The sequence below is a fragment of the Cygnus atratus genome, chromosome 22, assembly GCF_013377495.2.
Source record: "Cygnus atratus isolate AKBS03 ecotype Queensland, Australia chromosome 22, CAtr_DNAZoo_HiC_assembly, whole genome shotgun sequence".
NCBI lineage: Eukaryota > Metazoa > Chordata > Aves > Anseriformes > Anatidae > Cygnus > Cygnus atratus.
The window spans coordinates 4053461-4065540 of NC_066383.1; the positions used below are offsets into that span (position 1 = coordinate 4053461).

Sequence of the window (12080 nt, forward strand, 5' to 3'; positions counted from 1 at the left end):
CTCCAGTATCCATCTGCGAACCAAGTCACGTTTTTTCTACCAACCGTTCACTTCAGCTCCGTGCGTTGTCGGTATGTGGGATGAGGGCAGAGTGGTGGGGAACAGGGATGGCCCACCTCAAGATCCCATCCCAGCAGCTTGATGGGCTCGTTCAGCTTCAAAGGCACGCTTTGCTCAGTGAGATGTTAACCACCGGCACTGGGCAAGCCTCAAAACTCCACGAGAAACTTGGCCGCGTCTCCCGGGCTTTGATGTAATTTATCTGGGGTGATCACGCAGCCTGCCCAGAAATTCAGATGGTTTCCACACCTCAGTCATTACTACTAGAACAAGGTCTTGGAGTTCCCCTGGAACTTCATGGAAGTATCACCTTTTGGCAGAGGAGGAAAGAAAAAAGGACTTCCCTGGTAGTTAACATCGCCCTAGCAATTTTAAATCAGCCACGTGTCGTTTATACGATGCTTCCCAATCTTCTTTTTGCTTTGTGATATGCAAATCTTAGCGTATTAATTTGTCAGTAATGCTAGCAGAAGACAGAAAGGTATAAAAATATATAAAAATATGGCTGAATTAATATAGTGGGAGTCACTATCTCTTTGTGAAGTCTCTGACTCCAGGGTGTTTAATCTCCTGATCTTGATACACGCTTGGAAGTGTATTGTGTATGCACACAATGTTTGCTGTCCTGGAATGGTTTTTATAACCGGGTTGCTTTTTCCCAGCATTGTAGTGCATGCAGTTTAGAAACCTTAAATTTTGAACAATACCGTATAACTACTTAGGGCGCTTTCCCTCTCCAGTGCAAATTTAAGCTCTGTTCTTAATTAATTACCTGGGTTTCTAGCTCCTCTTTTTAGAGGACAGTCACTAAATTGAGTGAAGTGGATTAAATTACTGGTGTGGGTGAAGAAGGCAAATCATGGTTTATTGCCTGAAAAGCATGACCGCCTGAAGTGATGATTGTATATTCCTAAGCATGTTAAGGTGTCAGCTGTCTAAACGTCTCCGGTGGTAGTATCATAAAAGATTTCTGGTTTCTTTTATACCTAGGCTGCCTGGAAGTTAGGCTGAGATCTGTCAGGACAATACTGGCACTAAACCTTCCTCTAATTTTTAAAGGATATGTGAATGTGAGAGTAAGAAAAATAGTTGGGTTAAATCGCTGCTCTCTTTATCAATAAGAAAAAAAATGTTGCGGTGAAAAAGTGTGTTTGCCTTTGATGGCCGGTCAGGTTAAGGAATAATGGCATATTATGGGTTAGCCAATGGAGCTGTGCCTGTAACTCAAGTGGCAGTGGCTCTGCCGAGTGTTTCAGGTTCAAAGGCTTTCAGTGGTGCACGAAGGACACAGCACGAGAGCACCTGTGCTGGCAGTCTGTGCCAGTGGCCCTGTGCTGCCAAGGGCAGAGCCTCGTGGTTTCACTGAAGGCCACATTTAGTCACCCAAGTCCCCGAGGCTCACATCATCCATTGCCACAGGTTCCTCTGAACACTTAAAGCCAGACAAGGGGTAACATTAAGCAGAAAGTAGTGAGAATATTACTAGTAGTCTCTGCTCCGAAAACTTCCAATCTGCTTTTAATCCTGTATTTGGAGAGTCACTCTCACAGCGGGGTAACAGGTGCTGTGTAATGGGAATAAAGCAGCGTATGGCATGTGCCAGAATCTTTACGGCGTGGTGCAGAAATGCTTATGTATTTAAGGAGCTACCTGTTGGGCACTCACTCCTCGTATAGGGTGCTTTATAAACGTGGCTGGTCTCTGGCTGTAGGACCAGACAGGGGAAGCGGCACGGTGTCCCAGCAAGCTGACAGCAAGGCCCCAGTGCGCTGTGCTCTGAAATGATCCTCACATCGACCCAAACCATGGTCTCTCTGTGGAGCCCACAGAAAGCCTGCTGCTCACTTCTCTTCTGATCCGGACAGGAGCTCACTTGATGCTCTGAGACGTGCAAGCTTGTGTCATGCCCAACACCAAACACCGTTGGTTCCTCTGCGATCGGTGGCTTAACTTCTGCCTGCTAATGTCACCAACAAAAAGAGATTTAGATAAGCTGGGGTTGTTAGGAAATCTTTTCAGAAACTGTGGAGTACATCGAGCATGTGGAAATGGCTGTTAAAAGCATTTGTATTCCTTAGTAATTTGAAAATCGAGGAACATAAAAAGGAAATGATGTCCGCAGCGAGCTGGATGATGTTTCTGCATCTCGGGAGACGCGAGCTGGAAACTGGAGTGTTACTTAAGAGTTTTGACCCCTGAAACTTGTCTTCTTCCAACTGGCAAGTGAGCAGCGCTAACCGTGCAGCAGTGCTGGGTCTGTCTCACCGGGTTCTTCAACTGCTTTCAGCAGGGAAAGGGGAGAGGAAGCTTCAGACCCCTCTGCTTCTTTCCTACCCATGTGTCCTCTCCTGACTGTGCCTCCTGCTGGACATGATGCGGCGTGGGCACGGCTGGTGGTGGTGGGGACGGACTCCTGATTTGTGCTCTCATCTCTTCTATGAATTTCATCCCGTAGCCTTGGGCACGTAACCACAAGCTCCAATTTGTGAGCAGGAGTGGAAGCGCTCGGTGTCTCTCTGCAGCTCACAGCTGAGTGCTGGAGGTTGGTGCTGGTTGGTTTGGAAATGCCATGCTGCAAGTGGTGGCATTTCAACACCTGATGCTCCTCCGGCTCAGGTGAGGGGCAGGCAGCCGGGCTGAGCATTGTCAGGCATCAGAGCATTGCACCTACACGTGCTTTAGTTAACCGCAAGCATTCGGGAAAGACTTCCTTAACTGAGGCTTACGGAGCAGGCTGGGATCTCCAGATTTTAGGTACATCTTGCAGGCAGAACTGGCGTTGTACTGATCTTGTGACACAAGACGGGGTGTTCAGACTGAAGAAGGCTCCTTGATGAGGAAATTATTTTTCTCAGTGAGTTTCAAATAGAAAGAAAATAAGCTGCTAATATAGAAGAAAAGCAGAGATTTCTCCTGATTTCCTTTTTTTTTTTTTTTTTTTTATTTTCCCCAGAAATTATTTGCAGTCAGAGCTTTTGGTTTGAGTTGAGTCAGTGCTCTGCCTGCCTGCTTGAGGGATTTTTAAGGTCACTAACCCAGTGAGTTGGTGACCTTACGATGGGGCTGGGACTCCTGAGCCGAGTGCCGGGGTGCTCCCCAGGGAGCGGGATGCAGGTGCCGGTCCCTGCTGCCAGCACCTTGTCTTGGTTTTGTCCCATGGCTGTTCAGGGAAAGTAGAGCCAAGATTGTTGAACTACACCTACTACATTTGCCGATCCATGTATGTGATATCTGGATTTGAAGGCACTGCATTTAAAATGTGCATTCGCTACTGACAAGTGTGAATTTCTGCTGAAGTTCCTGATAGCAATCTGCTTTAAAACACAGGTGTGTAGTGCTGTATGCTTTGTAGGCCTTTCTTTCTTTCACATGGCTGCTACACCCAAGGTATTTTAAGTATTTTGAAGGGTCAGCAGACAGGTAAACAAGAAAGATCTCCTTGTAGTGTAGACCAGGGGAGCAGAGCACCAGGTATTGCTCCTGCCTCATTACAGTAAAACTGCAGCTCAAGTAGCTGTGCTTTTTCTTCTGATGTATGGGCCGCGTTCGTAGGTGAGGTTCATTAATGATTATAATTTAATTGCATAAATTTCTCGCATGCTGATAGAAGAATAGACGCCCTGTTTAAGTATCTGAAGCATTCTGGAGTGTTTTTTTCCTCTCCTTCTCCTGGTATTATGACTTGTTTCTCTAAACGTTGTTTTTGTGTAATTATTTGTTTAAATGTCAGAAAAGCCACAAATCCTGCAAACACTTACCACTAGGTGTAGCACTCAATACCAAGACTTTAGTCCCGCTGACTCTTTTACAATTATGTATTTATGGCAGGAGTACGTTTTAAAGTGCTTTCCAAGTAAACACAAGACAAAATTCCGTTTGCATGAAAGCTTGGCTGAGGTGTGTATGTATTTATTGCATTTACCTCTGCAACAAATGAAAGGCTCTCAGTTCCCTAGCAGTTACCGAGGTAGTTACTTCAAGGTCTGCAGCGATACGGGGATATGTGAATGCACCCAGGCACTTTAAAACCTACTAAATCAGTAAAAGAGCTGATCAAAAGAAAAAGTATTCTGCGCAGTGGTGTTGTGGATGGTTAAAAACACCGATAGCCACGTAAATAGCAGCACTCACAGGACAGGGTACTTGTAAATTCATGGGACGTAAGACAAACACATCGTGGCACTCAATTTGACTCTGCAAACTACTTAAACAGGATAAGCTACGACAATTTGCCAACTGCCCAAGAAAGGATGAGGTTTTAAGAAGAAAGGATGAGGTTTTAAGAAGAAAGGAGAGTTCTTGGATTAAATCAGCTATTGGGCAGTGGCCTGAAAGGGAAGAGAATGTGTATTTGGGGGAAAATAAAACAACAAATGTTTTCAGAAGAAAGTTAGAAATCTATTGGTGTAAGCTTAGGCTGTTTGGAAATTTATGAATGAAGTCTTTTTTATAATAAAGTGTCAGTATATCCAAAATTGAACTTTCTCATAGCATCAGTTTTAATTTCAGATTGGATGATAAAGAATTATGCTGTCTCTGTCTCAATCTTGTGAAATAAAATACTGTTACGTTATACCAAGGTTCCCCAACTCACAGTGGTCACACTTGAAATAGCCCATATCAAACCACCTTGCTCCTGGTGATGCTGTGTGGCTGCTACTCCCAGGGTTCCTCCTATGATCACAGATGCTTCTTGGGGGCAGTTGCTGATTTTCACATTGTTCCACGTCTTTGCAAAGTGCTGGGGAACCTTCATCAAAATGATAAGCCTCAGGAGCAAGCTGTTAGAATCTTAGATCCATGGAAAATTCAGCAAAATCTTATTTAAAAATCAAATGTTCATATAGTTCTCTTATAATAAATCTCAACAAAAACGAAGTAAGAAAATAAAACTTTTTACCTTTCTCCCCTCTCCCCCACAGACTGTTATGAGTTAAACACAATGTTATATAAAGAAATGTAACACACAACCCAGAGGTAAAGCCCAATAATTCTCTCTGCTGCAGAATTTGCTTTATAAATGACTTTCCACTCCTCTCACCCCGCTCTGGTTCCAGCGCACTGTGCGTGCTGGCAATGAAGCCTTTTTTTGTTGGAGTGCCAAAGTTGAACTCACCAGCGACTTTAAGTGGAAAAAATGAAATGGATCCATTTGTTTCGTGGGGATGATGCGTATCCTGTGAAAAGCACTCGGAGCTGAAATTTAAGGCAGACTGTGCTGGCTTTTAGCTGAGGGAGGTGACTGGGGAGAAGGATATTATTGCCTTGTTTTTTTAATGTCTCAGCTCCTTTGTGTATATAGACAGTTATCATTTTCCTCTGAGATGTTTTTGGACGAAATATGGAACTTGCTTTTGCTGCTAGCTCCTGGAAAGTGCCTGGGAAGAGCTAAGTCTGGAGGCCTGCACGCAGGAACTGGTGGACTGAGGTTCTGGTTCTGGCTGGCCACGTAGCAGGGGGTTTGCTTTATGTTGGAATGGCCCGTCAGAGGAACGTAGTTGCCTTTCAAAGAAATCTTCTATCTTTGGATGTAAGATCATGGAGAATTAAAAACAAAACAAAAGCCAAAGCAAAACACCACCCGACCCTGTCTGGCTTTTGGAAGAGCTGCCATTAGATTCCAGGGTCCAGTCTCATTCCATGATATCTGAAAACACCCTCCTGCCTTTTCGCCTGTCCCTTGCAGTGCTACTAGTGGTTATCTGCTCTTAACTTTCTCATGTTTGGGTGCTGATACTCACTGCACTGTGCCCTGCTCGACTGACACCTCTACCAGACTGCTGGCTCTGCTGGGATTAGGAACCAGCAAACTCGTTAATCCCAAAGAGGCTGATAAAGGGCGAGTCCTTCTATGCTGGCAAAACCATCCCACCGATTCAGTGTGAGATAATGGCTTTAGTTATGCTTGATCAGAAGCAAAACTCTAAATGTTTTTCCCTTATATCAGAAATTACTAACAAATATTGATTAGGGTAGACAGGCTTTTTTCTTTTTTTTTCCCTTTTTAAGTATTGTGTCTTATTGCAGTTTAGATATTTTCAATGTAGAGACACAGCACAGCCCCTCCAGAAGCATTGCACTGCACCAGCATCTTTCTGCCAGTATTTATCATACGTACCTGTGCACACAAAACATTTAGCTTTGAAACAACTCTCCTGTGGTTTTCATTTGAACTGTGAAAAATGAAGTTCCCTGAGCTCAGTGCTGTTGCTAGTGCAGTTTGTCTTTTCTCCTCCCTTGATCAAATTTATTTGTCTGGAATAGAAAACCTTAGGTTGTCCTAGGAAATACTTATTATTTGTTATCCTGCAAGAAGACTCTGAAAAACTCGTATAACTGAAAAGCAAAGTCTTGTAGGTCAGGAGGAATCAAGCAGTCCATGTTTTTGAGGAATGCCAACCACAGCTCCCAGCTCCTGTGAAATAAGAGGTGAGCAGAGGCAGGTCGGATCAGCTGGTGCTGCCAGGGCTGCTCGCCTTGCCCTGAGCAGGAAGAAGTGCAACCCTTTGCAGCAGGCTGAGCGAGGTGCACTGGGCTGGCTCCTGGCATCTTGTGCCCTGCTCTGCAGGGGATGTGCTTCTGGAGGTGTCGCCACCTTCACCCTGGCATGGGACGCTCTCCTCAAAACACTTCTGCTGTCAGAGTGGTGTGAGAGCATGCTTGCTTTGCTCCTTTTTTTTTCTTCCTTTTTTCTTTTGCTTTACATCTTAATGTAAAGTTGAGTTTGATTCCTTGGGAATTTTGCAGCCGTGGCTGGCTCTTTTCTGCATTAATCATAGCCTTTTTCCAGTGCTGTCTCAGATCTATCACAGTAACTTTGTAATAATTACATCCAATTCCTTTGATTACTTTTGATCGGAGATGTGAAGGGTCTCACCCAAAGTTACATGGAAAACCATCCATGGCTTGGGAACTGCTGCACTCCCCATAACTGCTCTGTTGTCCTGTCCTAGCGAGCAAGTTCTCTGCACCGCCTTCAAAGTGAAACCTTCTCATGGTTTAATATGTATAGATTACCCGCTGATTTCTGGAAAACAACCAGCTACTCATATTTCATATTTTATCAATAGATGAAGGCAATAACTCCTCTATCATAATAGATCCTAAGGTTGAAAGATATTTTTTAGACAGTTTGCTCAAATCTTTGTATACAGTTGTACAGTTTCTCTCAGTTTCTTGCCTCTGAGCCCAGCTACTTGGGTTTGACCAAAGGCACGTAGTCTTAATATCCTAATAATATGTCAATGCTAAAAGCCCTATAACGGGTCAGCATTTTGTTCAGACTTGAAGCTCGGTACTTTCACTGCATCTCCACAAAAAGCCCTTCTGTAACGTGGATGCTGAATGTTGCTGTGGCAGCCCTGAGGGGAGAAAGGGGCAAAAACTCAGGGTTGTATCTCCCTCGCTTGGAGACAGCCCGCTTTGCTGGCACCAGCTCAGTTTCCTCCTGCAGCATCCTTTTTCCCTGTGCTGGGATCTCCTGGGGGCACCTCTCCTGGGGACGTTTGCCCACACACCATTGCCTAAAGCCAGGCAGAGCCCTTCTTAACAGGGTGGGCTGCTCACTTGCTGGCCAAGCGTCTGTAGGAGTAAAGTCTTCTGGGTCACATTTTCCTCTGTGCAAGGTAGGAATGAGCTTCACAGAGTAAATGGGAAGCCAAGGAAAAACACGTCTTTGGGAACCCACATCTGCTTGCTCTGCCAACGGAGGGCTCCGTGGTTTGTTGTTTGGGAGGTTTCCAGCCTCGCTGTGCTCCTTGAGGCCAGCCCCACTGCTGGCACCCTAAAACTCACCCCAAGTTGTACCTCATTACCTAGGGCCCCTAGGGGCCCCATAGCCCCTCTCAGGGTGATTAAAGGATTGGTGGGAAGGACTGGCTGTTTCTCCAAACGCTCCCAGGCAGAACGAGCTCTTCTGCAGCTCCAGCAGGAATCTGGGAGCCCCATTCCTGCTGAAAATCAATAGATGTGAGGTTTCTGAGTCACTTAACTCCTTTTGAAAAACCTTTGCACAGCCAAAAGCTAACATTTCTGCTGAGAAGACCAGAAAGGGAGCCCCACCCTTCAGGGTCTTTCTTTAATTTGTCCTTTCCCGCTAACAATTGAAGGATGGATGCATCCGAGCACCAAGAACAATGGAGCTGAGTGCCAGCAGACTGCGTCCCTCAGGAAATCTCTCGCCGTAGTACTTGGAGCGGCCGCGGGGAAGCACCGGCAGGTAGGGCTCAGCTCGCTGGGTAGCGGTGCTGGCACATGCAGCCGCGCCTGCTGCTTGCATATGGTGGAAAAATTCACGATGCGGCTCCAATTCCTCCGGGCAAAGAAGATGCTGTAAATAGCATGGCCAAGTTTCAAGCTCTCACAGTACAGTGGGAAGCGATCCAGCCTTTTCTGGTGTCAGGAAGGAGAGCAAAAACGCATTTTATGCATCCTAGGGGGAAAAGAGAAGCAAAGCTGCCCCAGCTGGAGCTGTTAGCTCTGGGAGGGGCAGCCATTTGGCTCTCATTAGGACTGGCAACAACAGTTCCCTACTGGATCTTGGTGAATGTGCGTTGGTGGGCTCTGTTCTTCACCCCAGGAGGGACTGATGCCACGCCAAAGTCTGTTTCAGGTCTGCGCCTTGGGGCACAGCTTACTGGTTAGACTAAATACGTAGGCAGCAGCCCCAAACCCAAGGAGTTCCTCTGTCTAAAGCTTGTGCACTTTCCTGTAGGCTTTTCATTTATCTAGGCTTGCCCTGGTCCTTGTACTGAATCGCGGATACCCGAAGGAGAATGTGTTCCCCGGTTGCTGATGGTCCATTTCTGAGTCCCCTAATAGCTTCTCGGTATAGGACAAGTCTCCTTGTTCTGGTCCTTTACAATCCTGCCCAACTCTTTGCTATTTAAAGGCCCTAACTGCAGCCTGAAGGGTGTATAAGTGCCTTATGCCCGCTGAAATCCAGTTCAGACTGCTTTCTGGTATGTCACCCTGAAGCCCCAGCTTAGAGGCAGGTAGGGCTGGTCCCAATTTTCTTCAGAGAACCCAGTAACCCTGTGGCAGGACACAAAATGTATAGCTGAGATTGTCTTGAGGTACAGGCCTTGTACTGCTGGCATGCTGTGCTCCATGTAGTCTGCAAACAGTTCACAGCAGGCTATAGTTTCGTGGACTTGAGTGCCCCAAACGATTTTTCCTTTGAGAAGAAAACTGGAGGCAGAGAGCTTCCCGTTTGGACACAGGGCTCGTCTGCAAGCGAGGCCAACGCTGTGCTAAACAAATCGTCGTGCCAACTGCTGTGGGTAATTGGGCATGAAGGGGATCAGCGGGCTGCTCCCTCCGTTGTGGCTCACAGACGGCACATTTGTGGCATGCCTTCGGCTGCCAGGGCTGGGCTGGGCGCAAGGGAAATGGCTCCTGAGCACCACGCAGCAGCCTCGAGGTGCTCGGCAGCTCCGCCACAAACATTGCTGGGCTGGCGGAGCTCTGCAGGGACAGGGCATGGCTAAAACTTGAAAATCTGAAGCAGCTCATGCAACAGCTCGCTTTAGAGTGCCAGGGAGGGCTGAAACACTTGCTGACTTGTGGATAGCTGTGGTGTCCCCGTGTTAGTCTCCCTAGCAGGTTGCTATCGCTCTACCAAAGCTGCCATCCCAGCAGCACACCACGAGGATGAAGCCCACATACGTGCTGAAGTGCTTGGTGCTCTATCTGTTGGTTTGGACCATGAGGATGAAGCCCACAGGCATGCTGAGGTGCTTGGTGCTCTGTCCATAGGTTTGGCGCCTGCTTCTGGTGGGAATTCAGGGTAAGCTCTTGGACACGCCGCATCATAACATACGCGTGCTCTGCTCATCCTGCTGGGCTGCAGGAGTGGTAATGAGCTACTGAGGGAGACAAGGATGTCTAAAATCACCACGAATTGCTAAGTGAACTTGTGTTTAAGCCCTGGGTTCATCAGCTCAGAGTTTTAGGGTAATTTCTTTTAGTAATGAATAAGCTGCGCTTTGTCTACCTGCTTCTGATGTCTTGGGGTTAATGAACCCCTGGCAGGCTGAGTTCTCTAGGGCAGCTGACCTGCACGGCCATGGGAAGTGTCTGAGATGTCCAGGGATAAAAATCCAGTTGAGCTGCCAGCTTTTTTTGTCCTGTTAGGGACTTTCCAGGCCACAGGAAAGCTTTGGGATATGAAATGGAAGTGTACCAAAAGGAAAAGTCTTTAGGTTGGCACGCTGGGGTTTGGTTAGCCTGAAGTTGCTGCTTCTCCAAATGTACAGGAAGCTTTCTCTGGGGATTTCCAAAATCTTAAATTAAGCAAGCTAGAAATACAGCACGGCTTGTTTTTGTCAGGCAGTTTTGGGGCTTTTTCTTTTATGATCCTGAGTGAAACCAGGAAGAGCGGGGATGTGTGGGCAGTTAAAACTTTGTAAAAAATTTGGATTGCCCTTAGGAGCAACAGACCCCCCAGTGATCCTGAAACTTAGCCGTGGGAGTACAGAAACATTTGCTTTCTACATTGGGTCTGCTTTAAAGGCCTGGGACATTTGGAGCCCAGGGATTTAAGCTCTGCCATGGCCTGTCCTGCTCAAATCAGAACCCACAGCCTCGTTCAGCCTGGAGTTGCTCAGGCACAGAGGTCCTGATTTTTTTCTAATCTACTTTAAAATGCAGAGCGCTATTCATCACCTTAGGGGTCTTGGGGATAGTAACAGCCCATCCAGTTTTAATTCTGACTAGTGCTCCTTGCTCCCACCACGTTATGGCCTCTGTTATTTCGTTATAACTGTTCGGACACGCGGTGTTTTCATGGAGGCCGGGACACAGCACTCGGGGCCAGCGCAGACTTTGTTACAAAAGGCCAAATTCCCGGTCCTGTTGGGGGTGAGAACTGGCATGGGAGAGCGAAGTGCGACCTGAAGGAAAAATTGGAAAGCAACCGCAAAGCTCGAAATATAATGAAAAGCTTTAAAAATAACCCATGCAATTTTGCAGAATTGCTTTTCTTCGGTGACTCTTGTGGATTTTGTGAGGAGGGGGCCTTGTGCTGCCCGTTGTTCGAGCCCTCAGACACAGCAATGTTGTAAATGGCAAACTGAAGCACCAAAACCAGTCTGTCCTGTGCGGGGCATTGGAGTCGCCCCAGCTCTTGCCTGAAAGCGTTTGTGATCCAAAGCCTCGGTGCAATTCCCACTGGAGGGAAGGACAAAACTCCACGGGATTGCAGACAGGACAGGATTAGGCCCTAATTAAATGAAAGGGGTTTATTTGTTACCAGATAATCTTCGCCTATGACAAATTCGAGTAACTTTTGTTCAGGAATCTGACGAACTAATTTTTTTTCTGAAAAACTTCATCATGCGGCGTTCTTTCCCCATTTTAAAGCATGTTTGGGAAGAGAAGATTTGAAGAATTCCCATCTGTTATTGAAGCATTTAATCATTCTTTAAAAGCTGGTGCAGTTTTATTTTCTCTGGGGAGCGAGCAGCATTAGCCGAAGCATAAAGCAAACTATACCAAGTGCAGAAAAAACTCAGCCTGATGTCCTGTTTGACAAAGTGACCTGCAGGTCACAACCTGAGTTTATTGATCTGTGGGGCCTTGTCTGGGTGTCGGGCATGTTTTCTGGACTTTGGTTTCAGCTGCATTCCTGACTTCTGAAAGAGGAGGGGGTGTGGATTTCTGCTAGGAGTAACCACTGGGAAGGAAGTAATGTTCATTAAGTGTGCAGGCTGTGCAGGACTAAGCATGCTCAGTGAAAAAAGCTTTTCTCCTTTGCCTGTCAAGCCCTATGTTTGAACTCATTCCAGAATGCCGGATTTACTTTTCACGAAGAAACAGTACCTGGCCGGACTGCATTTTTCTTTCTCTCCTTAGTCACGGGAAGACTGGAAACAATATTCTTTTGCAGAGCAGGGTGCTCGCAGCCATGCAGCGTGCCTGCGTGCACGCGTGACTCTGGCAGGAGGAGGAGGACAAACTTTGCTACCTGTGAAACGAAGACTTCGTAGGTCAGTAAGGGGGGTGCAGAGAAACGAACTTTG

At 46.6% G+C, this 12080-nt stretch overlaps 1 long non-coding RNA gene across 1 annotated transcript in view; it reads left to right on the top strand.

The window, feature by feature from the left end:
* The first annotated feature begins 11910 nt into the window (after nucleotides 1–11910).
* Nucleotides 11911–12080, top strand: part of LOC126913557 (uncharacterized) — a 66577-nt gene continuing 66407 nt past the window's right edge. Inside the window, exon 1 of the long non-coding RNA XR_007709109.1 lies at nucleotides 11911–12047. This is a non-coding gene — a long non-coding RNA (uncharacterized LOC126913557). The remainder of the gene's footprint in view (nucleotides 12048–12080) is intronic.